The sequence below is a fragment of the Carassius gibelio genome, chromosome A19 (genome assembly GCF_023724105.1).
Source record: "Carassius gibelio isolate Cgi1373 ecotype wild population from Czech Republic chromosome A19, carGib1.2-hapl.c, whole genome shotgun sequence".
Lineage (NCBI taxonomy): Eukaryota > Metazoa > Chordata > Actinopteri > Cypriniformes > Cyprinidae > Carassius > Carassius gibelio.
The window spans coordinates 2,890,175-2,917,336 of record NC_068389.1 but is presented as its reverse complement, the minus strand read 5'-3'; the positions used below and the strand labels follow the sequence as shown (position 1 = coordinate 2,917,336).

The 27,162-nt window shown below is 40.3% G+C and overlaps 1 long non-coding RNA gene across 1 annotated transcript in view; it reads left to right on the top strand.

Moving 5' to 3' along the window:
- The window catches only part of LOC127934906 (uncharacterized), a 112,858-nt gene that overhangs the window by 29,550 nt on the left and 56,146 nt on the right, over window positions 1–27,162 (top strand). The window lies entirely within an intron of this gene.

Below are 27,162 nucleotides of genomic sequence, written 5' to 3'. Positions count from 1 at the left end.
CCCAAATTTGGCTTGATCTGACACATGCGAGCCATCTCCACGAAACCGCTAGCTCAAACCCATTCAAGTAAATTGCAGGTGGAACTTTTTTAGAAACATCCCAGGGGCCCGAAATTCAGATGGGAGGGTCCAGGGGCCACCACGAGTGAGCTGCCAATGGCGTGCGGCACTAGGTCCTTAGCAAATTGAGTCCACGAAACAGCTAAGCCGGAAGAATGCAACGCATACAACTTTAAAATGTGCATAAAAATGTATGTCCACTGGAGCACTTCGAAGGTCCCGCTGAATAAATTGTAAATGTAAAAACTGTAGAATTTTCATATAAAAAAAGTTGGATTTTGTTAATTTAAACACATATGGTGCATGTCCACCAGCAATTTATTTGACGGGATATGTGTCCACTTGCAGTTTATTAACTACCAATCCAATATGAATATATGGCAAGTGGGATATGTGTCCACTTGCAGTTTATTAAAGAACAATTCTATTTAATTAGATTTTCTTAATATGTGTGCAATATTGTTGATGAAAACACCTGTACTGTACTCAGCATCCTCAGAGGAATCCATTTATGTAAGTTTTATCCCATAATACTGTTAGAGTCTGCATATAAAAAAAGTTGGATTTTGGTTCATTTCACCACAAATGGTGCATGTCCACCTACAATTTATTTGACGGCATATGTTTCCACTTGCAGTTTATTAGAAATCAATTCTATTTAACTTGATTTATTTAAAATGTGTGCACTATTGTTAATGGAAACACCTCTACTGTACTCAACACGCTCAGCAGAGTCCATTCATGTTAGTTTTATCACATAATACTGTAGAATTTGAATAGAAAAAAAAGTTGAATTTTGGTTAATTTCCCCACATGTGGTGCATGTTCACCAAGATAATACTGTAGAATTTGAATAGAAAAAAGTAGAATTTTGGTTAATTTCCCCACATGTGGTGCATGTTCACCAAAATGTCACAAAATTTGCCAAGCTATAACTCCCACAAAATGGGGACAAACTACACCAAACTCGTGTCAGGGTAAGACCTACAGAAGGCCTACTGAACACCACTGGCCCCCCATCCATAAAACCCTTTTGCTAGTCAAATGGAAGGAAGAGACCTAGAGACTTGAAACTCGGATACTTGATTGCCCTCGACGGGCCCTCTCTGAACCCACCTCCCCCAATTCAATAGACCCCCGGGGGTCAGAGATATGGACCCCTAAATGCAAAATGTCCCAAAATATGACCGGCCATAACTCACTTAAAACGAGGGTAATAAACACCAAATATGACCATGGTCCTGTCAACATTGCACTGGCTCCCTATCAAACATCATATAGATTTTAAATTATTGCTTATTACTTATAAAGCCCTGAAAGGTTTAGCACCTCAGTATTTGAATGAGCTCCTTTTACATTATACTCCTCTATGTCCGCTACGTTCTCAAAACTCAGGCAATTTGATAATACCTAGAATATCAAAATCAACTGCGGGCGGCAGTTCCTTTTCCTATTTGGCGCCTAAACTCTGGAATAACCTACCTAACATTGTTTGGGAGGCAGACACACTCTTGCAGTTTAAATCTCTTTAACCTGGCTTACACATAACATACTAATATGCATTATTTAGGTAAACCGGAACCGGACACACTTCCCATAACACCCTATGTACCTTCTACATCATTAGAAGAATGGCATCTACACTAATATTAGTCTGTTTCTCTCTTATTCCGAGGTCACCGTAGCCACCAGGTCCAGTCTGTATCCAGATCAGAGGGTCACTGCAGTCACCCGGATCCAGTACGTATCCGGACCAGATGGTGGATCAGCAGCTAGAAAGGACCTCTACAGCCCTGAAAGACAGCGGAGACCAGAACAACTAGAGCCCCAGATACAGATCCCCTGTAAAGACCTTGTCTCAGAGGACCACCAGGACAAGACCACAGGAAACAGATGATTCTTCTGCACAATCTGACTTTGCTGCAGTCTGGAATTGAACTACTGGTTTCGTCTGATCAGAGGAGAACTGGCCCCCCAACTGAGCCCGGTTTCTCCCAAGGTTTTTTTCTCCATTCTGTCACCAATGGAGTTTCATTTCCTTGCCGCTGTTGCCTTTGGCTTGCTTAGTTGGGGTCACTTCATCTACAGCGATATCATTGACTTGAAATTAAATGCACAGACACTGAACAGAGATGACATCTCAATTTAATGATGAACTGCCTTTAACTATCATTTTGCATTATTGACACACTGTTATCCTAATGAATGTTGTTCAGTTGTAACAATGTATTTTGTTTAAAGTGCTATATAAATAAAGATGACTTGACTGTGCAAAATTAGACCCTGGGGACCTCTATCCGACGCCACCAGCCCCGAGTCACTAAGGAATTTTCTGAACCACAGGCAACATCAAAGGTCTTATCTGGGCTAAGGAGAAGAAGAACTGGACTGTTGCCCAATGACTGGTGCAATGTCCTCTTTTCAGATGAGAGCAAGTTTTGTATTTCATTTGGAAACCAAGGTCCTAGAGTCTGGAGGAAGGGTGGAGAAGCTCATTGCCAAAGTTGCTTGAAGTCCAGTGTTAAGTTGCCACAGTCTGTGATGATTTGGGGTGCAATGTCATCTGCTGGTGTTGGTCCATTGTGTTTTTCTGAAAACCAGAGTCACTGATTTTGGAGCACTTCATGCTTCCTTCTGCTGACCAGCTTTTTGACCATGGTGTTGGTGTTCTTGACTGGTCGGCAAACTCACCAGACCTGAACCCCAGAGAGAATCTATAGGGTATTGTCAATAGGGAAAATAAGATCAAGAGACAAAAAAATGCAAATGAGCTGAAGGCCACTGTCAAATAAACCTGGGCTTCCATACCGCCTCAGCAGTACCACAAACTGATCACCTCCATGCCACACTGAATTGCAGTAATTACAGCAAAAGGAGCCCCTACCAAGAACTGAGTACATGTACAGTAAATGAACATACTTTCCAGAAGGCCAACAATTCACTTAAAATGCCCAGATAGCACACATACGTCTGCAAGGTGTCTGTTAAAGATCTTTTGATCTGGAAAGCATTTTCTGTCTACAAATGTCTGATAGATGTCTTTCAGATGTAAGTTTTGCATACATTCCAAATAATAATTTTTTTGTAAATGTTGGCCCTAAGTTGGCCGCTGATATTCCAGACAGTGGAGTTGCAAAATCAACTATCGATTGAAATTCTTTGTCATTCTTCCTCTCACCTACAAATGAACAGGAAGAGACAAATATTGTGCGGAAATGTAAAAGTAAGTCCTCCACTGACTGTCATGGTATCAGTATGACATTGATTAAAAAAGTTATACTGAATATTGTAAAACCCTTAACTTATATTTGTAACTTGTCATTCCAGACTGGCTGCTTTCCAAGCAAAATGAAAATCGCTAAAGTAATTCCACTTTTCAAAAATGATAACAAACACGCTTTTACTAATTACAGACCAATCTCTCTTTTGCCTCAGTTCTCAAAAATTTTAGAGAAACTCTTCGAATCTCGACTTGAAAAGTTTCTCGAGAAACATCATGCAATTAATGATGGTCAGTATGGCTTTAGGTCCAAAATAACTACCTCAATGGCAATAACTGAAGCTATTCAAGAAGTCACTAATGCACTGGAGCAAAAGAAGTATGCAGTTGGTCTCTTTATTGATCTAAAAAAGCCTTTGACACTTTTAATCACTCAGTTCTATTAAAAAAGATGGAAATATATGGAATTGGGGGCTGGCTGGAGATTGGTTAAAAAGTTATTTAACAGGGAGGTCACAGTTTGTTAAAATGGGTCAGTATTTATCGGATACTCTTGGCATTGTTTGTGGTGTCCCCCAGGTGTCAGTATTAGGGCCAAAACTGTTCAATGTGTATATACAGTATTGTTCAAAATAATAGCAGTACAATGTGACTAACCAGAATAATCAAGGTTTTTAGTATATTTTTTATTGCTACGTGGCAAACAAGTTACCAGTAGGTTCAGTAGATTGTCAGAAAACAAACAAGACCCAGCATTCATGATATGCATGCTCTTAAGGCTGTGCATTTGGGCAATTAGTTGAAAGGGGTGTGTTCAAAAAAATAGCAGTGTCTACCTTTGACTGTACAAACTCAAAACTATTTTGTACAAACATTTTTTTTTCTGGGATTTAGCAATCCTGTGAATCACTAAACTAATATTTAGTTGTATGACCACAGTTTTTTAAAACTGCTTGACATCTGTGTGGCATGGAGTCAACCAACTTGTGGCACCTCTCAGCTGTTATTCCACTCCATGATTCTTTAACAACATTCCACAATTCATTCACATTTCTTGGTTTTGCTTCAGAAACAGCATTTTTGATATCACCCCACAAGTTCTCAATTGGATTAAGGTCTGGAGATTGGGCTGGCCACTCCATAACATTAATTTTGTTGGTTTGGAACCAAGACTTTGCCCGTTTACTAGTGTGTTTTGGGTCATTGTCTTGTTGAAACAACCATTTCAAGGGCATGTCCTCTTCAGCATAGGGCAACATGACCTCTTCAAGTATTTTAACATATGCAAACTGATCCATGATCCCTGGTATGCGATAAATAGGCCCAACACCATAGTAGGAGAAACATGCCCATATCATGATGCTTGCACCTCCATGCTTCACTGTCTTCACTGTGTACTGTGGCTTGAATTCAGAGTTTGGGGGTCGTCTCACAAACTGGCTGTGGCCCTTGGACCCAAAAAGAACAATTTTACTCTCATCAGTCCACAAAATGTTCCTCCATTTCTCTTTAGGCCAGTTGATGTGTTCTTTGGCAAATTGTAACCTCTTCTGCACATGCCTTTTTTTTAACAGAGGGACTTTGCGGGGGATTCTTGAAAATAGATTAGTTTCACACAGACGTCTTCTAACTGTCACAGTACTTACAGGTAACTCCAGACTGTCTTTGATCATCCTGGAGGTGATCATTGGCTGAGCCTTTGCCATTCTGGTTATTCTTCTATCCATTTTGATGGTTGTCTTCCGTTTTCTTCCACGTCTCTCTGTTTTTGCTCTCCATTTTAAGGCATTGGAGATCATTTTAGCTGAACAGCCTATCATTTTTTGCACCTCTTTATAGGTTTTCCCCTCTCTAATCAACTTTTTAATCAAAGTACGCTGTTCTTCTGAACAATGTCTTGAACGACCCATTTTCCTCAGCTCTCAAATGCATGTTCAACAAGTGTTGGCTTCATCCTTAAATAGGGGCCACCTGATTCACACCTGTTTCTTCACAAAATTGATGACCTCAGTGATTGAATGCCACACTGCTATTTTTTTGAACACACCCCTTTCAACTAATTCAACTAATTGCCCAATTGCACAGCCTTAAGAGCGTGCATATCATGAATGCTGGGTCTCATTTGTTTTCTGAGAATCTACTGAACCTACTGGTAACTTGTTTGCCACGTAGCAATAAAAAAATATACGAAAAACCTTGATTATTCTGGTTAGTCACATTGTACTGCTATTATTTTGAACAATACTGTAAATGACATGTTTAATACATCCAAAGTACTGAAATTCATACTATTTGCAGATGACACAGTTATTTTACAGACACATATTTTACAGTAGTGAAGATTATAATGAGCTCGTAAATACGGTAAACAGGGAACTAAAGATAATAAAAAAGTGGATGGACACAAATAAATTATCCTTGAATATAAATAAAACTAAGGTATTGATGTTCGGTAATTGCAACAAAATGTCTGAACAGAGAATAAGTATTGATGGTATCCAAATTGAAATTGTGAGCGAGATTAAATTTTTGGGAGTAATAATTGACACTAAATTGTCATGGAAACCCCATGTCAGATACATAAAAACAAAAATCCCAAAAAGCCTCTCAATTATAAATAAAGCAAAACTATACCTTGATGAAAATGCACTCCGTACTTTATACTGCACCCTGGACTACCATACCTTACTTTTTGTATTGAAGTGTGGGGAAATACTTACCCGAACACAATAAATCCTCTGATTATATTGCAGAAAAGAGCTGTGAGGATCATTCACACGGTTGGTTTTCTAGAACATACTCATAATCTGTTTACGCAGTCAAAGTTGCTAAAATTTGATAATCTTGTGAAATATAATACATCAATAGTCTTATATAAAGGATTTAACAAATTATTGCCACCTAACTTACGTTTTTTTTTAAACTCCAGTGCGAGCTCATAACTTGAGAGGTTTTGGACATTTTTCATTACCGAGAGCCCAAACTACTCGTACATATTATTGTGTGTCTGTATGTGGAGTGAAACTCTGGAACAAACTGGACTTGCAACAAAAGCAATGCCAAACTATTCATCAATTTAAACTTTTATATAAACATTGGGTCTGGTTAAAATACAGAGATGAGGGTCTTTAATTTAAATTGCTGTTGTATTCTGTCTCATAGTGTGAACGTGCTCAGTGTTTCCTTACCATCATTGGTATATTGTCCATTACAATTGTTGGCATTGTTTATTTCTATTACATTGTAGTTAAATTGATGTTGTACTCTGTCTCATAGTGTTAACATGTGCTCAGTGTTTCTTACCATCATTGGTATACTGTCCATTACCATTGTTGTCATTGTTTATTCCTATTACATTGTTGGTATAAACTGTTGTTATAATAATTACTTGTTACTTGTGGTAACGCCACCATGATATAACATTTGTAAATAATCCTGTGAGCAAAATAACAATGAAGCTCAATTATTAATTACTAAATGGGGAACTGGGGTGGGATTAAATAAGTTGTCTTCTTGCACTCCCTTTCAGGCAGAATTAGATCGTCATATTTGAATACTGTATTTTTTTTTTTTTTTTTTTCTTTAACTATATTTGTCTACCTTGTACTTTTTGTGCCATTGCCTGGAAAAAACGAACAAAAAAAAAAATCTTAAAGACATCTAATAGACATCTATTTAACATCTAAAATGAAATGTCTTATAGATGTACTGCAGATGAGCAAACACTCTAAAAAATGTCTTGCAGATGTAAATGCACACAACAAATAGACTCCGAGATGTACGTGTGCTATCAGGGTGTTTTTTTTTTATTTTTTGCATTGGTCTTATGAAGTATTCTAATTTGTTGAGATAGTAACTTGGTGGGTTTTTGTTAAATTCTAATTTATTGAGAAGCACCTGTATAGTCGCACCAATACAGTCACTTGCAGAGAGACTTTAAAGATTCAGAGAAAGCATTTAATTCCTAGAAAGATATTGCAATGAAGTTTGGTGTAGATGACCCAGAGTTATGCAAAAAGCGACGTAGAGAAACATTCGAAACTAATTTTACAAATCAATGAAAAAAATGAAAGGTAAGAGTAAAAATATAAGGTAGTACCAAATACATGTGTTTCAAACAAATGTTGCACCATACTGCTGCTGCTGCTACTGTTGTTGTTCTTTCAATAAGCACATTTTAAGGGTATACAAAAAATGAAATGCCAAACAAATATACAATAATAATCCTTTGTTTTTATCCAATGTAAATCATGACACCACATAAAATATATAAAGATGTAACAATTTATCCAGTTTAATATAATAAACAAACTCTAATAAAATAAAGTAACTAACTCCAATATTCTTTTCCACATCATGCTAAAGTTTTCAGACTATAGGCCATTCACACTTCCCATAAAGGACTGATTATGGAAATAGAATGGTTCTGGATTACAAATTTATAAAATTTTAAATCTAGGCTGCAATATAATTAGTATAAATTTTGAGGTAACATGGCTGACATATCCAAGAAGATCAAATGTTTGAGATAATGACCTTTTGTTTTTATGCTCTTCTTGATCTTGCTTTTTAAGCTCAATGCACAGCTGTGCCTTTTTTTCTATGATAATTTGAAGGTATAGTGATACCTCTGCATTTGAATGATTCTGTCACGGCCGGGATACAGAGAAACACGGTGAGAGAACCAAGTGCGGGTATGTTGTTTATTAGGGTAAATCCAAAAGAGAAACAGTCCAGGCAGGGGTCAAAACCAAAACATCAATCCAAAAAATAAACAGACTAGGACACAAGACAAGAGCACGACTAGAGACGGATGTGAATAAACAAGGACTCCGTGACAAATACTTAGACAGACTGGGTATAAATACACAGGGGAGACAAATGCAAATAGGAAATTGACAGAGTGTGATGATTGGTAATTAGTAACAGCTGGGTGCAATAATTAAGCAGGGACTTGAGGAATGTGATTAATGAAGTGACAGACACCGTGGGAAAAGAGGACATCTAGTGGACACCCAGGGAACACAACCCAGACACTGTGACAGATGCTGTTCAAGGCTGATTCCTGTACTTCATTTGCATGCTATGGATTAGATTGTCTAGACTGGTTAGATTTGGATGACTGCAGTGACACACAGTGAGTCCTCAATGAAGAGCAACTTCTGTTTGAAAGATATCCCAACGTCTCCTGGTCTTCCCAACACAATCATGATACTTGAGTCTGAACTACTGCTTATCATTATTCTTTTGTCTATAATATTTACATTTACATTTATTCATTTAGCAGACTCTTTTATCTAAGTAACTTAGAAATGAGGAAAGTGGAAGCAATCAAAAACAACAAAAAAGCAATGATATATAAGTGCTATAACAAGTCTCAATTAGCTTAACACAGTACGCGCTGCAAGGGCCTTTAAATAATATAATAAATAAAAAGAAAGAAAACAGATAGAATAGAAAAAGAATAGAGCAAGCTAATGCTAGAGGTTTTAAGCCGATTCTTGAAGATGGCTAAGGACTCGGAATGAGTTGGGGCGGTCCATTCAACCAGGAGGAACATTTTATTTTAAAGTCTGTAAAAGTGACTTTGTGCTTCTTTGGGATGAACAATCAAGTGACGTTCACTTGCAGAACGCAAGCTTCTAGAGGGCACATAAGTCTGAAGTAACTAATTTAGGTAAATGGGTGCAGAGCGAGTGGTGGTTTTGTAGGCAAACATCAATGCCTTGAATTTTATGTGAGCAGCTATTGGTAGCCCGTGCAAATTGATAAACAGAGGTGTGACATGTATTCTTTTTGGCTCATTAAAAATTAATCTTGCTGCCGCATTCTGGATTAATTGTAAAGGTTTGATAGAACTGGCTGGAAGACCTGCCAAAAGAGCATTGCAATAGTCCAGCCTGGAAAGATGTGCCTAACTTGATAGTGAAATTGTGATAAAACGCTGGGTTTGCTGGAACCACAAGCAGTTCTGTCTTGGTAAGGTTGAGTTGAAGGTGATGGTCCATCATCCAGCAAGAAATGTCTGTTAGACAAGCTGAGATACAAGTAGCTACCGTTGGCATTTCCATGTTATTCATGACCTTACAGACCCTATAAAAGCAACAGATGCACGCTCTTAATCACTTAAACTGGTCCACCAATGTGATTGCGTGAGTGCTCCGTTACCTCTCCCTTCTGTAATCGCGTGCCGGATCTGTTGCCCCACTTTGTTCAGGTACCTCGCAATTTACAAATTAAGCACTGCAGCGCGCTGTATACTTTCCCCAGACTTGTGAGCATCAGCCCGAGAGGACTCCAGTGTGGCTCTCTGCTCTCTTAGCAGGTCGTGAATCTGCTTCGAGAACTACTGGCCATCAAGTTAGCATTAGAGGAGTGGCAACATTACCTAGAGGGCGCAGCTCATCTGTTCACCATACTTAAAGATCATAAAAACCTACAATACCTGAATGAAGTCAAGCCACAGTTTATATTCCTGAAGTAAAATATAAAATCACCACGAATCTACCAGAGCCTAGTCACGTCTCAGCTGACCTTCCAGAGCCTCGTCACATCTCAGCTGATCTTCCAGAGCCTCGTCACGTCTCAGCTGATCTTCCAGAGTCTCATCACGTCTCAGCTGATCTTCCAGAGCCTCGTCACGTCTCAGCTGATCTTCCAGAGTCTCATCACGTCTCAGTTGAACTTCCAGAGTCTCGTCACGTCTCAGTTGAACTTCCAGAGCACTCGTCCTACCCTATCATGGCCACGGAGGCCATCCTTGACCTGTTCATGTTTTCTATTTCAGCCTTACCTGACCAGACTTGTTCTCCTGTGCCATCGACCCCACGGTGGTGGTCCTCTGCTCCACCCTGGTGGGCCTCTGTTTCGACCGCACAGCTGTGGTGGTCCTCTGCTCGGTTGTGGTGGTCCTCTGCACCGCCCTGGTGGGCTTCTCTCTCGTCCGCACGGCTGTGGTGGTCCTCTGCTCCACCCTGGATTCCTGCCCTGTAAGCACTGCCATGGGACCCTGAACTTTCCAATCCGCCCTGGTCTCTTTGTTTGGTTATGGGTTTTTTTTTACACTTCCTGTTTCTGTTCCCCTCTATGGACCTGGCCCTCCGTCTCCCCCTGATCCTCCACCAGTCCACCTCCCTCTTAGCCTCTTTGTGTTGTTGTTGTTTCTACTTCCTGTCCCTGTTCCCCTCTATGGACCTGGCTCTCTGTCCCTCCCCCTGATCCTCCACCAGTCCACCTTTCTCCTGGTCTCTTTGTTCTTTGGTTTGTTTTTGTGTTCTGCCGAGCATCTGGTAGCTGCTCCTTAGAGGGGGGCTAATGTCACAGTGTCTGGTCTGTGTTTCCTTGGGTGTCCACTAGTGGTCTCACTTCCCCATAGAGTAACCCCACTGCAGTAGAGCTTAAGATCTTTGCCCGAACCCGACAGGACCCGATGGGACCAGACGGGTTCGGTCTTAATTTATATCATCTAACGCGGGCTCGGGTCGGGCTCGGGCTTGCGCTCCGGTTTGCGCTCCGGTTTGCAAGGTAAATGAGCAGTCATAGGATGTGTTTCGATTAGCGCGAGAAAAATGGGAAAATGGTTGCTGAGTAGGTGTAATGGAGGCTTGCCTCTGGCGATTACGATTTGGTTGCACCAGCAACTAAAGCAAAGTCTGAGGTGAGGAAACGTTTTGACCGTGTTTATAATGATTGAATAATAACACAACATCAGTGAGTGCAGGAACGCGCAGAAGGCATCTACAGTGGATTCAATCATTTTCCAAAAACATGTAGGCTTAGCCTAATCGCTGTGAGTAATAAAGTTTTTTAAAATGAAAACTAAATATTCATTGAGTCTTAAATGGATAATGTGGACAGAGTATATATACGCTAATGTTGTCATTATTCTTTTATGAAATGTCAGCTGCTAGTGGCGAATCAAATCCGGAGCTTTTATCTTAATTTCGTTATTGCCAAATACCCATCTTAATTAAAAATTTATCTTAATTTAGTTTGTTAAAAAAGACTCGTTTTTATTGGTGCATTGGTCTATTTATAGGCTAAATGAGCCTATGTCTATCTAGAGAGCTGACATGTTAAGATGTTAAGATGTCAAAGAGGACTTATTTTATTTCTTTATTCCAAATTCCAAGTGGTCTAGTCTACGTTAGTTATTAATTAATTATGTTAAAACATGAATAATTTACCTATTTTTGACAAAGGCAAAAGAGCTGTGTGCGTGCGCACATTTGAATAATGTCGGGCTGTAAACGGGTTCGGGCTTTTAAAAAGCTGTCAATCAAAATGTTCAATAAAAATTGTCTGGCTTGGTCCGAAACCTGTCGGGCTCGTGTCCTGTCGGGCATAACTTTTAAGGCCCGATTACAGCTCTACGCTGCATGCACTACATTCCCACAAGCCTTAGTCCAATTCATCACTGTTAATTGCACGCCTGTTAATTGCACTCAAGGCGTCCTTGGTTTTTTGTCACCCTGCTTTCTCGTGTTCCCTACTGTTTTTCGTGTTTCTAGTTTTTGGACTGCTTTTGTTAATATTGACCTCTTGCCTGTCTGGACTACGATTTTTGGATTCTCCCTATTAAACACTGCAATTGGTTCTCTCTGTTTGTGTGTACGTTCATGACACATGACCTCTAGACTGGACTTTGTAATGCACTTCTAGGTGGTTTTCCTGCTTCTTCAATGAACAAGCTACAGGTAGTCCAAAATGCAGCGGCTAGAGTCCTTACCAGGTCAAGAAATATGATCATATTACCCCAATTTTACAGTCTCTGCACTGGCTACCTATTAAGTTCCGTATCAGTTACAAATTATCATTACTTACCTATAAGGCCCTGAATGGTTTAGCTCCTGTGTACCTAACTAGCCTTCAGACACACTCTCTCTGTTTAAATCTAGATTAAAAACGCATCTCTTTCACCAAGTATTTGAATAATGTATCTCTTAAATTGTGAGTATAGTTGTATCTCATCAAATGTGCATTCTTATTCTTTAGATTGGGTAAATTAATTGTACTTTGTTGGATCAGCAGCTATGCTAATGATGTCTCTGTGTTTCTCTGTTTCTGCTGGGATCTTCATCCCGTGGTAACTAGGATTTACACAAGCTCCAGTCTGGATCCAGAACACCTGAGAAGAGATGATGCTGACCCTCAGAGGACCTCAGATGATGCTGACCCTGAATCAACAACAGAACTAACAATTATTGATACAAGTGTGACTGCATCATATAATAATCTCTGTTAATAATGTTCATCGTCTGGCTGACTACGTCTTGTATTAGTTTTTCTGATAAATTCTGTCATATGCGCACAAACCGACAGTCACCACTTATAAGCTACTACTTAATATTGTAGAAATGTAATTTAAAAGTTGCTTTGTAATGATTTGTATCGTAAAAAGCGTTATACAAATAAACTTGAATTGAATTGAATTTTTCCTGTCTAAAAATCCCACTGTCATGCCATTTGGCTTTAACTTGTAGTGATTTTGATTTCGCCAACCTAGGGAGGCAAAATAGTGTAGTGAAGGGTGCTCACCTATGATGTTATGATTTTTGGATCACGTATCACTAAAGGTGGTTGTGAGTACATCAGATAAGAAGAGATTGTGGGATATCTAACGTGTAGAATCGCTTACTGTATTATCAAAGCAAGACACAAGTGTAATAAAATTAATTTAATGAACAAAAGAAAGACAAGAGTAATCAACCATTACTAAATTAATACTGTAAACGAAAAAGCAATAAAGTGCATGTATAAAATGCCAGTGATTCAGATAAACTGAAACTAAGGTGAAGAGCCCTATTATGAATCATTTACATCCCATGCCATGTTTTTGTATTCTCTTTTAGGTGTACTAGTTTTGTTTATTTTGAGCCTAAAACATCTACACAAGGAGGTTGATGATGTATAAAGGTGGGGCAGTAACTCATACCACCAGGAGGGCGTTGAGCGTGATTCACTTATGCGATGAGGAATTGTGTTCGGTGAAGGCTTTTAAATTTACTTACTTTAAAATTCTGTGTTATACCTTATGACCAATTAACTTATATAACTAAACAGTAAAATGTGATTTTGTAACAATGTCAAAAAAATATTTTAACTTACGTGACCTCTCACTTTATGAAATGTCTTGCTGTACAGTTTCATATATATATATATATATATATATATATATATATATATATATATAATGTGGAATGTGCTGTTCACTAAAGATTAGATTCGCAAATGTCGTGTAAAATACATTTGCAAACCATGCTTGTGAATTGGAGGGGGGAAAGAACAACCCCTGAATCAATCAGACCATGTATGAAAAATATTCAAGTTATTATGCACCATTAACAATAAGTTATTATGCATAATTAACAAATAATAATTTATTATGCACTTCTAAAGGAGTGGTCAGATGACATTACCTAAAATGGGTAACCTAGAATTTACTTACTAGGTAGGTAGTTACTTACTACAGTTTTCACACACACACACACACTCTGCTGCAGCCATGACACACACACACACACACACACACACACACACGAACCTACAACCCATCACTACCCCTCACATAAAACATTCTGTATTTTTACAATAATATATAAAAAAAAGTTTTACAAGATTTTTCTGGTTGACTAATATTAATTGTTTTAAGCATTACTCAACTAATCGCACGTTGATTAATAAACCACTGAAATCATAATACTGAGCCTTTAATTGCCTTCGTAGCCTAACTAGCACTTAAGCACACGCATAAAGCTTGTCACATTACACCGGCAGTGGTACTGATTATAGGGCCCTGTGAAATATTGTTTTATTTTTTCCTAAATTCCGATTTATTTCTATCCAAATTAATTGTTTTCCATTTTAATTAATCCAGTTTTGGGATTGTAGCGCCGTGCAGCTTTGTTTTTCTGTAGAATCTTTATCTTAATATCACTCTATGTTGTTTAAAGTGATAAAATATAACTTACTTCCCACCATATTCCTGATTTTATCTTTCAATCTAATCTGATTAATTTGATCGTTCACTTTTGGTTTGGACGTTTTTTGTATTTTCTAGTTCGGGGAACAGACACAGTCTCTATAGTGTGATATCTAGGTGAAAGAGTCTCTATGTGCTGAGAATTAACTGACCTCTGTGACGGGAGGCAGCTAGCAGACGGTCGGTTTAGCCAGTCTGTCTGCTTCCTGACCTGGGCCCCAGTTAGTCAAGTATAAACTCTAAGACTATTTGCCATATTTCTAGAGAGAAGAGTGGTGCCACCCCAGGAGGGATGAAGACCATCTCTTTTCAACAGGTCAGCCATTGAATGACTAAAGTCTGCTATCTCGTCACCACGGTTGGTAGGGAGAGGACCAGAGCATATTACCGTATCTGACATAGATCTTGCAAGTTCACACACCTCCTTAATGTGTTTTTTTTTTTTTTTGTGATCTCCGCCTGGTGAAGTTGGACAATGAACAACAAAACAATGAACAACAACTTAATAACTCTAGTCACATAACCTTTCCTAGGCTTAAGGAGAACCATAGTCTATGCAAGACTCGCTGACTGAGAGAGTGTGCATATAACATACTCACTTAACAGAAGTAAGTATGAGCATGAGCAAAAGCCCTATCTTAATCAAGAGCACTTTTAAGAGTACTGAGTGAAGCGTATTAAAGAGAGAGCATGCCAGGGCACTCCAAACTAGACTGAGATCCCAAGTGCGAATGGCAGACGGACAGTGAGGTTTTAACATTTTGTGCCTGTAAAAATTGGATCACCGGATTATTTTTCTTGACTGACTGCTTAGCGAACTCAGTGTGAAAATCTGATATGGCCGCCACATTCATCTTGAGCAGAGAAAGCATAAAGCTATCATCCAAATGTTCTTGTTAAAAGGACAGAATGACTGCAATTGGGAAGCTAATCGAGTTTTTACTCACTTCCGCCAGAAAATCACGTCAAAGAGGTCAGCTAATTCTCAGCACATAGAGACTCTTTCACCTAGATATCACACTAAAGAGACTGTGTCTGTTCCCCGAACTAGAAAATACAAAAAAACGTCCAAACCAAGTTAAGATTAACAATTTAATTGAGGTTCAACAAATAAAAAACAGATGCAATATGTATAAACAAATGATAAAGCTTGGCTTATTGAATATCAGATCCCTTTCTACGAAAACACTTTTTGTAAATAATATGATCACTGATCCTAATCTAGATGTGCTCTGTTTGACAGGAACCTTGCTAAAACCTGATGATTACATTATTTTAAATGAGTCCACCCCCCAAGATTACTGTTATAAACATGAGCCGCGTCTAAAAGGCAAAGGAGGAGGTGTTGCTTCAATTTATAACAACGTTTTCAGGATTTCTCAGAGGGCAGGCTTCAAGTATAATATGCTTAATATTATATCATAAGTTATGACTATAACTATGGATCTATGAGACCGAATGATGACCGTCAACACGGTCTTACCTTGAATGACGCCATTCTGCCAGCTCTCCTCGAGACCTAATGTAAACAATGTCAGGTGACTGACCCCTAGTGGTTGGTTCCCTATAAAACATCCGGATGAACTGAACACTTCCTCTTGCCTGGAACGCCTCAGTTCATCCAGAGTGACAAGAAATGGTGACGGTCATCATTCGGTCTCATAGATCCATAGTTATAGTCATAACTTACGATCTATTTCGACCTCACTCAGACCGTCACTACGGTCTTACCTTGGATGACTAGTGCCATCAAGGTCACGAGGGAATGTAAGCCTCTCCTTCTTTACATCCCTGCTTAGCGGCCGAGAGCAGAATTGTGGACCCAAGCGTAACTGGGTCCGCCACATTGACCCTATAATACCGGGAAAAGGTACAAGGTGAGCTCCATGATGCCGCTGCACATATGTCCGTTAGTGCAACCCCCTTCAGTACTGCCCAGGATGTGGCCAGACTCCTGGTAGAATGAGCTACCAGGTTCCATGGGACTGGTAAGCTCTGACTGGAGTATGTGTGTGCAATAGTGTCTACTATCCAATGTGATAGGCGCTGTTTCGAGGCTGGTTTTCCGATACTTTTCTTATCGAAACACAAAAACAACTGAGTGTGTAAATGTCGTAACAACTGTGTCCGCTCAATGTATGTGTGAAGTGCTCGAACTGGACATAAGGTAGCAAGATCAAGTTCTGTACAAGAGAGATCAGGATCAGATTCAGGTTGAAATGCTGCAAGTTCGATTACTTGATTGATCGTGCAAGTATTAAGAACTTTAGGCAGGAAAGCCGGGTTCAGCCAAAGAGAGACCCCTGAATAGTTTGCCTTCCATCTAAGACAGTCTTCACTTACTGCTAAAGAATGTAACTCACCCACTCTCTTTGCTGAACAGATAGCAAGAAGAAAAACTGTTTTCCGCGTCAGTGACTTAAGATCCGCCTGGGCCAATGGTTCAAATGGGGCTCTAGTCAATGACTGTAGAACCATGGGAAGATCCCAGGATGGTGATCTCAGCCTTTTTTCTGGATAGAGGCGACGTGTACCTTTGAGAAATTGAGTAACCAACCTGTGTTTACCAACTGATAAACCCTCCACAATACTGTGGAAATGGGAAATAGCCGCCACATAAACTCGTACTGTGTTGACTTTTTTTCCTGAGTCTAAAAGTGACTGAAGAAAGCATAAAATGGAATCGAGACCACAATAAGTTTTTGTCCTGACACCAGTTAGAGAACACACGCCACTTACTCGAGTAGTTATCCCAAGTGGAAGGCGCTTTAGCATTGTTTATGGTTTTCCTTACTGCCTCCTCTAGCTGACAAGAGAGGGGCTCAGTAGGGGCCAAACCCAGATTTGTAATGTGGCTGGGTTTGGGTGCCAGATCTGTCCCTCCACTTGAGAGAGAAGGTCTGCCCTGGTTGGTAGTGACCATGGATGGCCCTGTACCAGACGTAGGAGAAGTGGGAACAAATGCCTCTTTGGCCATTTCGGGGCGATCAGTAAGATCTTGCAACATCCCAGATCCACCCTTTTGAGCACATGAGGAATCAATGGTAGGGGAGGAAAAGCGTATAATAAACCTCCTGGCCAATCGTGAGACAGTGCATCCAGTCCCAAAGGCCCTCCTTGGCCACTCAGAGAGAACCACATCTTGCAATGGGTTGTCTCGGCTGTTGCAAACAGGTCGGTGTGGGCTCTCCCAAACCGGGTCCAAATGAGATGCACCACCCCCGGGTGTAATCGCCATTCCCCCTGGAGAGGTCCAGTTCGGGAGAGGAGATCGGCTGCCCAGTTCACTTCTCCGGGTATGTAGATTGCCCTGAGAGAGGCAAGTCTCGGGTGAGCCCAAAACAGAAGTCTCCTGGTTTCCTGGAGGCAGCGCAATGACCTGGTGACTCCTTGGTGATTGATGTAATAAACTGCCGACATATTGTCGGTTCTTACAAGGACATGCCTGTCCTGTAGGAACGGAATCAAGTGTCTCAAAGACAGATAGATTGCTCTCAGCTCCAGCACATTGATGTGTTCCATAGTCCATGGGAATATCCATGAGCCTCTGACTGATCTTCCTTGCCAGACAGCCCCCCAACCTTTCAGAGAAGCATCGGTTGTCACCACCATTCTCCTCGCTGGTATATTCCCCAGAGGAACACCTTGACCCAACCTGCTGCTGCTTATCCATGGACGCAGAGCCTGAACACATTTCTGTGTGACCTTCAACTTCACTCGCCTGTGTAATTTTGGGTGGAGTTGAAATTTGTTGATCCACCATTGCAATGTCGTGCTTTGAGCAGTCCCAGAGGCACTACCTTTATTGCTGCCGATATCATCCCCAGTAATCTTTGGAACTGTGCCAACTCCATCCACTTGCCTAAGCGGAAAGATTGTGCCAGAGCAGATAACCTTGCTACCCTCTGTGCGGACAGATATGCTGTCATTGTTAAGGTGTTCAAAACTAACCCTACAAATACAGTTTCTTCCTGTGGTTCGACAATGCTTTTTTTGAGATTCATGCGGAACCCAAGCTCTTGTACATGGTTGATAACAGCCTCTGTATCTCTTAGAACCTTGTGACGGCTTGGTGCACAGATTAGCCAGTCATCCAGGTATGGGAGGATCTTTATACCCACTGCCTGGGAGCAGATTCCGGCAGCTCTTCCAGGATTGCTAAGCAGTTCCCCCATATGGGCCTGAGCCCCTGGGGTTTCGCTTCTTTGTGGTGCATCTCTAACTGATCTACGAGACCGAGCCATTTGTGAATGCCGTGGTGCTTGTCTGGCACTTTGGCTGCTATCAAACCTCTGAGAATGGGTATTTTTTCTTCTGTTGAACTCCCATGGTCCTGGCCGACTAAAATGGGGATGATGAGGGGTCTGAAAGCCTCAATATGACTGTCTAGCTGCCTTAGTGGGACCAAACGTGCGTTGCACTGATTCTCTTCTCTTCCGCGCTTGCTCAGCTTTATCAAGTGTCGTCTGTGAGTCTGGATGAAGCACACAGCCTGGTGTGACGGGCATGTAGGTCAGTTCCTTCCTGATAGTATCAGGTAGGGAAGTCTGTGCTAACCAAATCTGCCTACGAGAAAGGATTGCAGATGACATAGAAGCCCCAATGTCTCTAGTGAGCTGGGCGTGCGTAACCAGGGCTGCATCGACCAAACCCATAATGTCCCGATCCTCCGGATTTATACGTTTTCGTAAAGAAGCCAGAATTATGGCTAAGGCATTACCAGGTCGGGCTGCACGTGTGGCTGAGTTGTAGGTTCGACACACTAGGTTATCTGTCTTCACACACTCTTTCCGGGGACAGCGTGGGTCATCAGTCACCTGGTCTAGACCCAAGGATGTTAAAGATGCCATTTCATGCTCCACCACTGGCATACCACCCATGCCGGTTTCTGCAGCATATTGTATATTAGCAAAGCGTCTGCAACCAGCATTGAACTGGGGTGCAGCTTTGGGATGATTCCAGGCTTTGCTTAGCATTTGTGAATAGTCCTCAGTAACAGGAATCGAAACAGATGGTTGAGACTGGGAGACCCCAGCCCACACACCTTGCACCACTGGTGTCGTTGATGCCTCAGCCTGGGTTTCCAGACCTAAAATTCTTGCAGCGCTAAGAAAATGTCTGTTAAAAATGTCGGGTTGGTTACTGTCTCCATCAATAGCAGAAGACCTGGACTCATCTCCTTGATCTTCCTCACTCACATCCTGATCATTACTACCAAATAGAGAGTCATGAGCATGAAGAGAAATTGTGTCAGTAATGTTACTTCTTCTGCCCTGATTTGGAGGGCTATCATCCTCAGAAACAACAGATGAAACTGCATGCTGTTGTCCACCTAACCCCCTATCGTGGGGTCTAAAATTATCCATTTTCCCAGCCAAATCCCGTAAAATTGCTAGAATTTGCATCTGGGTGTCAGCTTGAGGTTCTGAAGCCCTTGACCTTCTTCCATCAGAGCAGCTAGGTCCATCATGGACTTCAACAGGAGAATGTTCCCTTCTCCATTTAAGAGACCATGCATCAACCACTGATCCTGATGCACCTCTATCATGCGCTGGCCGTACAAAAAGGCTAGCTCTCTGAACCCTCTCTTGTAGGGAGAACTCAGCTGCGGCCGGGCATGGTTTTCCAATGTCCTCCAGTAAATGGGCCATACCCAGACATGATGGACACTCACGATGTCCATCCCGAGGATGCATAGTAGCATGACAATAATGGCACAGAGGTTGACTCATGATTGTTAGACAGCTGCATACAGTTGTAGCTCAGATAACATATAGGAATATGAATACTCTACTCCTGCGCACAGGAGTTTGCCAATGATATATAAATGTGTGTATACACAATCAAAATCATATATATACAGTATTGTTCAAAATAATAGCAGTACAATGTGACTAACCAGAATAATCAAGGTTTTTAGTATATTTTTTATTGCTACGTGGCAAACAAGTTACCAGTAGGTTCAGTAGATTGTCAGAAAACAAACAAGACCCAGCATTCATGATATGCACGCTCTTAAGGCTGTGCAATTGGGCAATTAGTTGAAAGGGGCGTGTTCAAAAAAATAGCAGTGTCTACCTTTGACTGTACAAACTCAAAACTATTTTGTACAAACATTTTTTTTTTCTGGGATTTAGCAATCCTGTGAATCACTAAACTAATATTTAGTTGTATGACCACAGTTTTTTAAAACTGCTTGACATCTGTGTGGCATGGAGTCAACCAACTTGTGGCACCTCTCAGCTGTTATTCCACTCCATGATTCTTTAACAACATTCCACAATTCATTCACATTTCTTGGTTTTGCTTCAGAAACAGCATTTTTGATATCACCCCACGAGTTCTCAATTGGATTAAGGTCTGGAGATTGGTTTGGAACCAAGACTTTGCCCGTTTACTAGTGTGTTTTGGGTCATTGTCTTGTTGAAACAACCATTTCAAGGGCATGTCCTCTTCAGCATAGGGCAACATGACCTCTTCAAGTATTTTAACATATGCAAACTGATCCATGATCCCTGGTATGCGATAAATAGGCCCAACACCATAGTAGGAGAAACATGCCCATATCATGATGCTTGCACCTCCATGCTTCACTGTCTTCACTGTGTACTGTGGCTTGAATTCAGAGTTTGGGGGTCGTCTCACAAACTGCCTGTGGCCCTTGGACCCAAAAAGAACAATTTTACTCTCATCAGTCCACAAAATGTTCCTCCATTTCTCTTTAGGCCAGTTGATGTGTTCTTTGGCAAATTGTAACCTCTTCTGCACATGCCTTTTTTTTAACAGAGGGACTTTGCGGGGGATTCTTGAAAATAGATTAGCTTCACACAGACGTCTTCTAACTGTCACAGTACTTACAGGTAACTCCAGACTGTCTTTGATCATCCTGGAGGTGATCATTGGCTGAGCCTTTGCCATTCTGGTTATTCTTCTATCCATTTTGATGGTTGTCTTCCATTTTCTTCCATGTCTCTCTGGTTTTACTCTCCATTTTAAGGCATTGGAGATCATTTTAGCTGAACAGCCTATCATTTTTTGCACCTCTTTATAGGTTTTCCCCTCTCTAATCAACTTTTTAATCAAAGTACGCTGTTCTTCTGAACAATGTCTTGAACGACCCATTTTCCTCAGCTTTCAAATGCATGTTCAACAAGTGTTGGCTTCATCCTTAAATAGGGGCCACCTGATTCACACCTGTTTCTTCACAAAATTGATGACCTCAGTGATTGAATGCCACTGCTATTTTTTTGAACACACCCCTTTCAACTAATTGCCCAATTGCACAGCCTTAAGAGCGTGCATATCATGAATGCTGGGTCTCATTTGTTTTCTGAGAATCTACTGAACCTACTGGTAACTTGTTTGCCACGTAGCAATAAAAAAATATACTAAAAACCTTGATTATTCTGGTTAGTCACATTGTACTGCTATTATTTTGAACAATACTGTATAATTTCACTGAGCCGCTGCGAACAGTGGAGTCAGTGTGATAACTATATTCCTTTAAAAAAAGTTACTCACCACATCCGTACGCTTCTTAAGCGTCGGAATACAATCCCTACAAAACAAATTTTAACATGAATCAAATTTGTTAATTTGTAATGTAAATAATACCAACCAATCACCTGAAAATATAAAAGAAAAAGGAAAAAAAATACCGCAATCCTCGGGGGCACTAGGTGCCTGCACTATAGTGACGGATTGAATGGGTACAGATTTCCAAATAACAGCGTATACACACAGATTTCCTCCAAACCGGTCTCTAGAGAGGCGAGAAAGGCAAAAGAGGAAATGTTTTTTAGGGAACCAACCACTAGGGGTCAGTCACCTGACATTGTTCACATTAGGTCTCGAGGAGAGCTGGCAGAATGGCGTCATTCAAGGTAAGACCATGGTGACAGTCTGAGTGAGGTCGAAATAGATCTTCATTCTCCTTGGGTACCCCTTGCCTTGACAGCATGCCTGTGCAGAGTTTGAGATGGCTGGGGAGATATACAGAGATGTTAGTCTGCCCACATCAACAGGCTTGTCGCTAGCACAAGAAGAGGGCAAGAACAAAAACCACTTTAGCAACTTGTGTCTATAAACACTGTCATGTTGTCTGTGCAGACGTTTAGGATGGACCTAAGTGTGAAAACATTCCAAAGTCAGGTGAAACGTTGAGCGTCTTTAGTTTTCTTGGGAGAAATGTGTTTCCCTTGTAGGCCTTTGGAACATCGAGAGACCATCTCGAAAGGGAACTGTACATTAATTGTCTATTACCACCCACTGCTACATATAACAATCGAAAAAAATTGTACAGTTTTGTTCAAAATAATAGCAGTACAATGTGACTAACCAGAATAATCAAGGTTTTTAGTATATTTTTTATTGCTACGTGGCAAACAAGTTACCAGTAGGTTCAGTAGATTGTCAGAAAACAAACAAGACCCAGCATTCATGATATGCACGCTCTTAAGGCTGTGCAATTGGGCAATTAGTTGAAAGGGGCGTGTTCAAAAAAATAGCAGTGTCTACCTTTGACTGTACAAACTCAAAACTATTTTGTACAAACATTTTTTTTTTCTGGGATTTAGCAATCCTGTGAATCACTAAACTAATATTTAGTTGTATGACCACAGTTTTTTAAAACTGCTTGACATCTGTGTGGCATGGAGTCAACCAACTTGTGGCACCTCTCAGCTGTTATTCCACTCCATGATTCTTTAACAACATTCCACAATTCATTCACATTTCTTGGTTTTGCTTCAGAAACAGCATTTTTGATATCACCCCACGAGTTCTCAATTGGATTAAGGTCTGGAGATTGGGCTGGCCACTCCATAACATTAATTTTGTTGGTTTGGAACCAAGACTTTGCCCGTTTACTAGTGTGTTTTGGGTCATTGTCTTGTTGAAACAACCATTTCAAGGGCATGTCCTCTTCAGCATAGGGCAACATGACCTCTTCAAGTATTTTAACATATGCGAACTGATCCATGATCCCTGGTATGCGATAAATAGGCCCAACACCATAGTAGGAGAAACATGCCCATATCATGATGCTTGCACCTCCATGCTTCACTGTCTTCACTGTGTACTGTGGCTTGAATTCAGAGTTTGGGGGTCGTCTCACAAACTGCCTGTGGCCCTTGGACCCAAAAAGAACAATTTTACTCTCATCAGTCCACAAAATGTTCCTCCATTTCTCTTTAGGCCAGTTGATGTGTTCTTTGGCAAATTGTAACCTCTTCTGCACATGCCTTTTTTTTAACAGAGGGACTTTGCGGGGGATTCTTGAAAATAGATTAGCTTCACACAGACGTCTTCTAACTGTCACAGTACTTACAGGTAACTCCAGACTGTCTTTGATCATCCTGGAGGTGATCATTGGCTGAGCCTTTGCCATTCTGGTTATTCTTCTATCCATTTTGATGGTTGTCTTCCATTTTCTTCCATGTCTCTCTGGTTTTACTCTCCATTTTAAGGCATTGGAGATCATTTTAGCTGAACAGCCTATCATTTTTTGCACCTCTTTATAGGTTTTCCCCTCTCTAATCAACTTTTTAATCAAAGTACGCTGTTCTTCTGAACAATGTCTTGAACGACCCATTTTCCTCAGCTTTCAAATGCATGTTCAACAAGTGTTGGCTTCATCCTTAAATAGGGGCCACCTGATTCACACCTGTTTCTTCACAAAATTGATGACCTCAGTGATTGAATGCCACTGCTATTTTTTTGAACACACCCCTTTCAACTAATTGCCCAATTGCACAGCCTTAAGAGCGTGCATATCATGAATGCTGGGTCTCATTTGTTTTCTGAGAATCTACTGAACCTACTGGTAACTTGTTTGCCACGTAGCAATAAAAAAATATACTAAAAACCTTGATTATTCTGGTTAGTCACATTGTACTGCTATTATTTTGAACAATACTGTATAATTTCACTGAGCCGCTGCGAACAGTGGAGTCAGTGTGATAACTATATTCCTTTAAAAAAAGTTACTCACCACATTCGTACGCTTCTTAAGCGTCGGAATACAATCCCTACAAAACAAATTTTAACATGAATCAAATTTGTTAATTTGTAATGTAAATAATACCAACCAATCACCTGAAAATATAAAAGAAAAAGGAAAAAAAATACCGCAATCCTCGGGGGCACTAGGTGCCTGCACTATAGTGACGGATTGAATGGGTACAGATTTCCAAATAACAGCGTATACACACAGATTTCCTCCAAACCGGTCTCTAGAGAGGCGAGAAAGGCAAAAGAGGAAATGTTTTTTAGGGAACCAACCACTAGGGGTCAGTCACCTGACATTGTTCACATTAGGTCTCGAGGAGAGCTGGCAGAATGGCGTCATTCAAGGTAAGACCATGGTGACAGTCTGAGTGAGGTCGAAATAGATCTTCATTCTCCTTGGGTACCCCTTGCCTTGACAGCATGCCTGTGCAGAGTTTGAGATGGCTGGGGAGATATACAGAGATGTTAGTCTGCCCACATCAACAGGCTTGTCGCTAGCACAAGAAGAGGGCAAGAACAAAAACCACTTTAGCAACTTGTGTCTATAAACACTGTCATGTTGTCTGTGCAGACGTTTAGGATGGACCTAAGTGTGAAAACATTCCAAAGTCAGGTGAAACGTTGAGCGTCTTTAGTTTTCTTGGGAGAAATGTGTTTCCCTTGTAGGCCTTTGGAACATCGAGAGACCATCTCGAAAGGGAACTGTACATTAATTGTCTATTACCACCCACTGCTACATATAACAATCGAAAAAAATTTTACAGTTTTGTTCAAAATAATAGCAGTACAATGTGACTAACCAGAATAATCAAGGTTTTTAGTATATTTTTTATTGCTACGTGGCAAACAAGTTACCAGTAGGTTCAGTAGATTCTCAGAAAACAAATGAGACCCAGCATTCATGATATGCACGCTCTTAAGGCTGTGCAATTGGGCAATTAGTTGAAAGGGGTGTGTTCAAAAAAATAGCAGTGTCTACCTTTGACTGTACAAACTCAAAACTATTTTGTACAAACATTTTTTTTTTCTGGGATTTAGCAATCCTGTGAATCACTAAACTAATATTTAGTTGTATGACCACAGTTTTTTAAAACTGCTTGACATCTGTGTGGCATGGAGTCAACCAACTTGTGGCACCTCTCAGCTGTTATTCCACTCCATGATTCTTTAACAACATTCCACAATTCATTCACATTTCTTGGTTTTGCTTCAGAAACAGCATTTTTGATATCACCCCACAAGTTCTCAATTGGATTAAGGTCTGGAGATTGGGCTGGCCACTCCATAACATTAATTTTGTTGGTTTGGAACCAAGACTTTGCCCGTTTACTAGTGTGTTTTGGGTCATTGTCTTGTTGAAACAACCATTTCAAGGGCATGTCCTCTTCAGCATAGGGCAACATGACCTCTTCAAGTATTTTAACATATGCAAACTGATCCATGATCCCTGGTATGCGATAAATAGGCCCAACACCATAGTAGGAGAAACATGCCCATATCATGATGCTTGCACCTCCATGCTTCACTGTCTTCACTGTGTACTGTGGCTTGAATTCAGAGTTTGGGGGTCGTCTCACAAACTGCCTGTGGCCCTTGGACCCAAAAAGAACAATTTTACTCTCATCAGTCCACAAAATGTTCCTCCATTTCTCTTTAGGCCAGTTGATGTGTTCTTTGGCAAATTGTAACCTCTTCTGCACATGCCTTTTTTTTAACAGAGGGACTTTGCGGGGGATTCTTGAAAATAGATTAGCTTCACACAGACGTCTTCTAACTGTCACAGTACTTACAGGTAACTCCAGACTGTCTTTGATCATCCTGGAGGTGATCATTGGCTGAGCCTTTGCCATTCTGGTTATTCTTCTATCCATTTTGATGGTTGTCTTCCGTTTTCTTCCACGTCTCTCTGGTTTTGCTCTCCATTTTAAGGCATTGGAGATCATTTTAGCTGAACAGCCTATCATTTTTTGCACCTCTTTATAGGTTTTCCCCTCTCTAATCAACTTTTTAATCAAAGTACGCTGTTCTTCTGAACAATGTCTTGAACGACCCATTTTCCTCAGCTTTCAAATGCATGTTCAACAAGTGTTGGCTTCATCCTTAAATAGGGGCCACCTGATTCACACCTATTTCTTCACAAAATTGATGACCTCAGTGATTGAATGCCACACTGCTATTTTTTTGAACACACCCCTTTCAACTAATTCAACTAATTGCCCAATTGCACAGCCTTAAGAGCGTGCATATCATGAATGCTGGGTCTCATTTGTTTTCTGAGAATCTACTGAACCTACTGGTAACTTGTTTGCCACGTAGCAATAAAAAAATATACGAAAAACCTTGATTATTCTGGTTAGTCACATTGTACTGCTATTATTTTGAACAATACTGTATGTGGGGAAGCATTGCTTTGGTGACAACCCTATTACAATAGTTAGTTATTAATACTGAACCAAAACTAGTCAACACAATTTTATATTCTAAAGGGTTTAACAATTGTATTCAGATATGGTTAGAGCTATGGTTCTGGAGAGAAAGATAAAGCTCATGAGATACAGTAATTGTTTCAAGATGAAATTGTTTGCAACTTTCTTCAAACAAAACTTCTTAACAACTTGATGTAGTCAAAAACACGTTTATTTACTTGAATGAGGGGACATTTGGAGAACTCAAAAAAAAAAAAAAAAAAACGAATTTGTTATTAGTGTACTTACTTTATTACCAGGGCATAATGAGCAACAGACATCTCCTGTATGTTTCAATAGTAACAATAACAGATTTTTAAACAAAATCAGCGATTTCACACAAATATACGTTACTTAATTTTATTAGGAAGAAATGTATATCAAATTGAACTGCGGTTGTGTAACGTCACACAAAATCACTTTTTTGA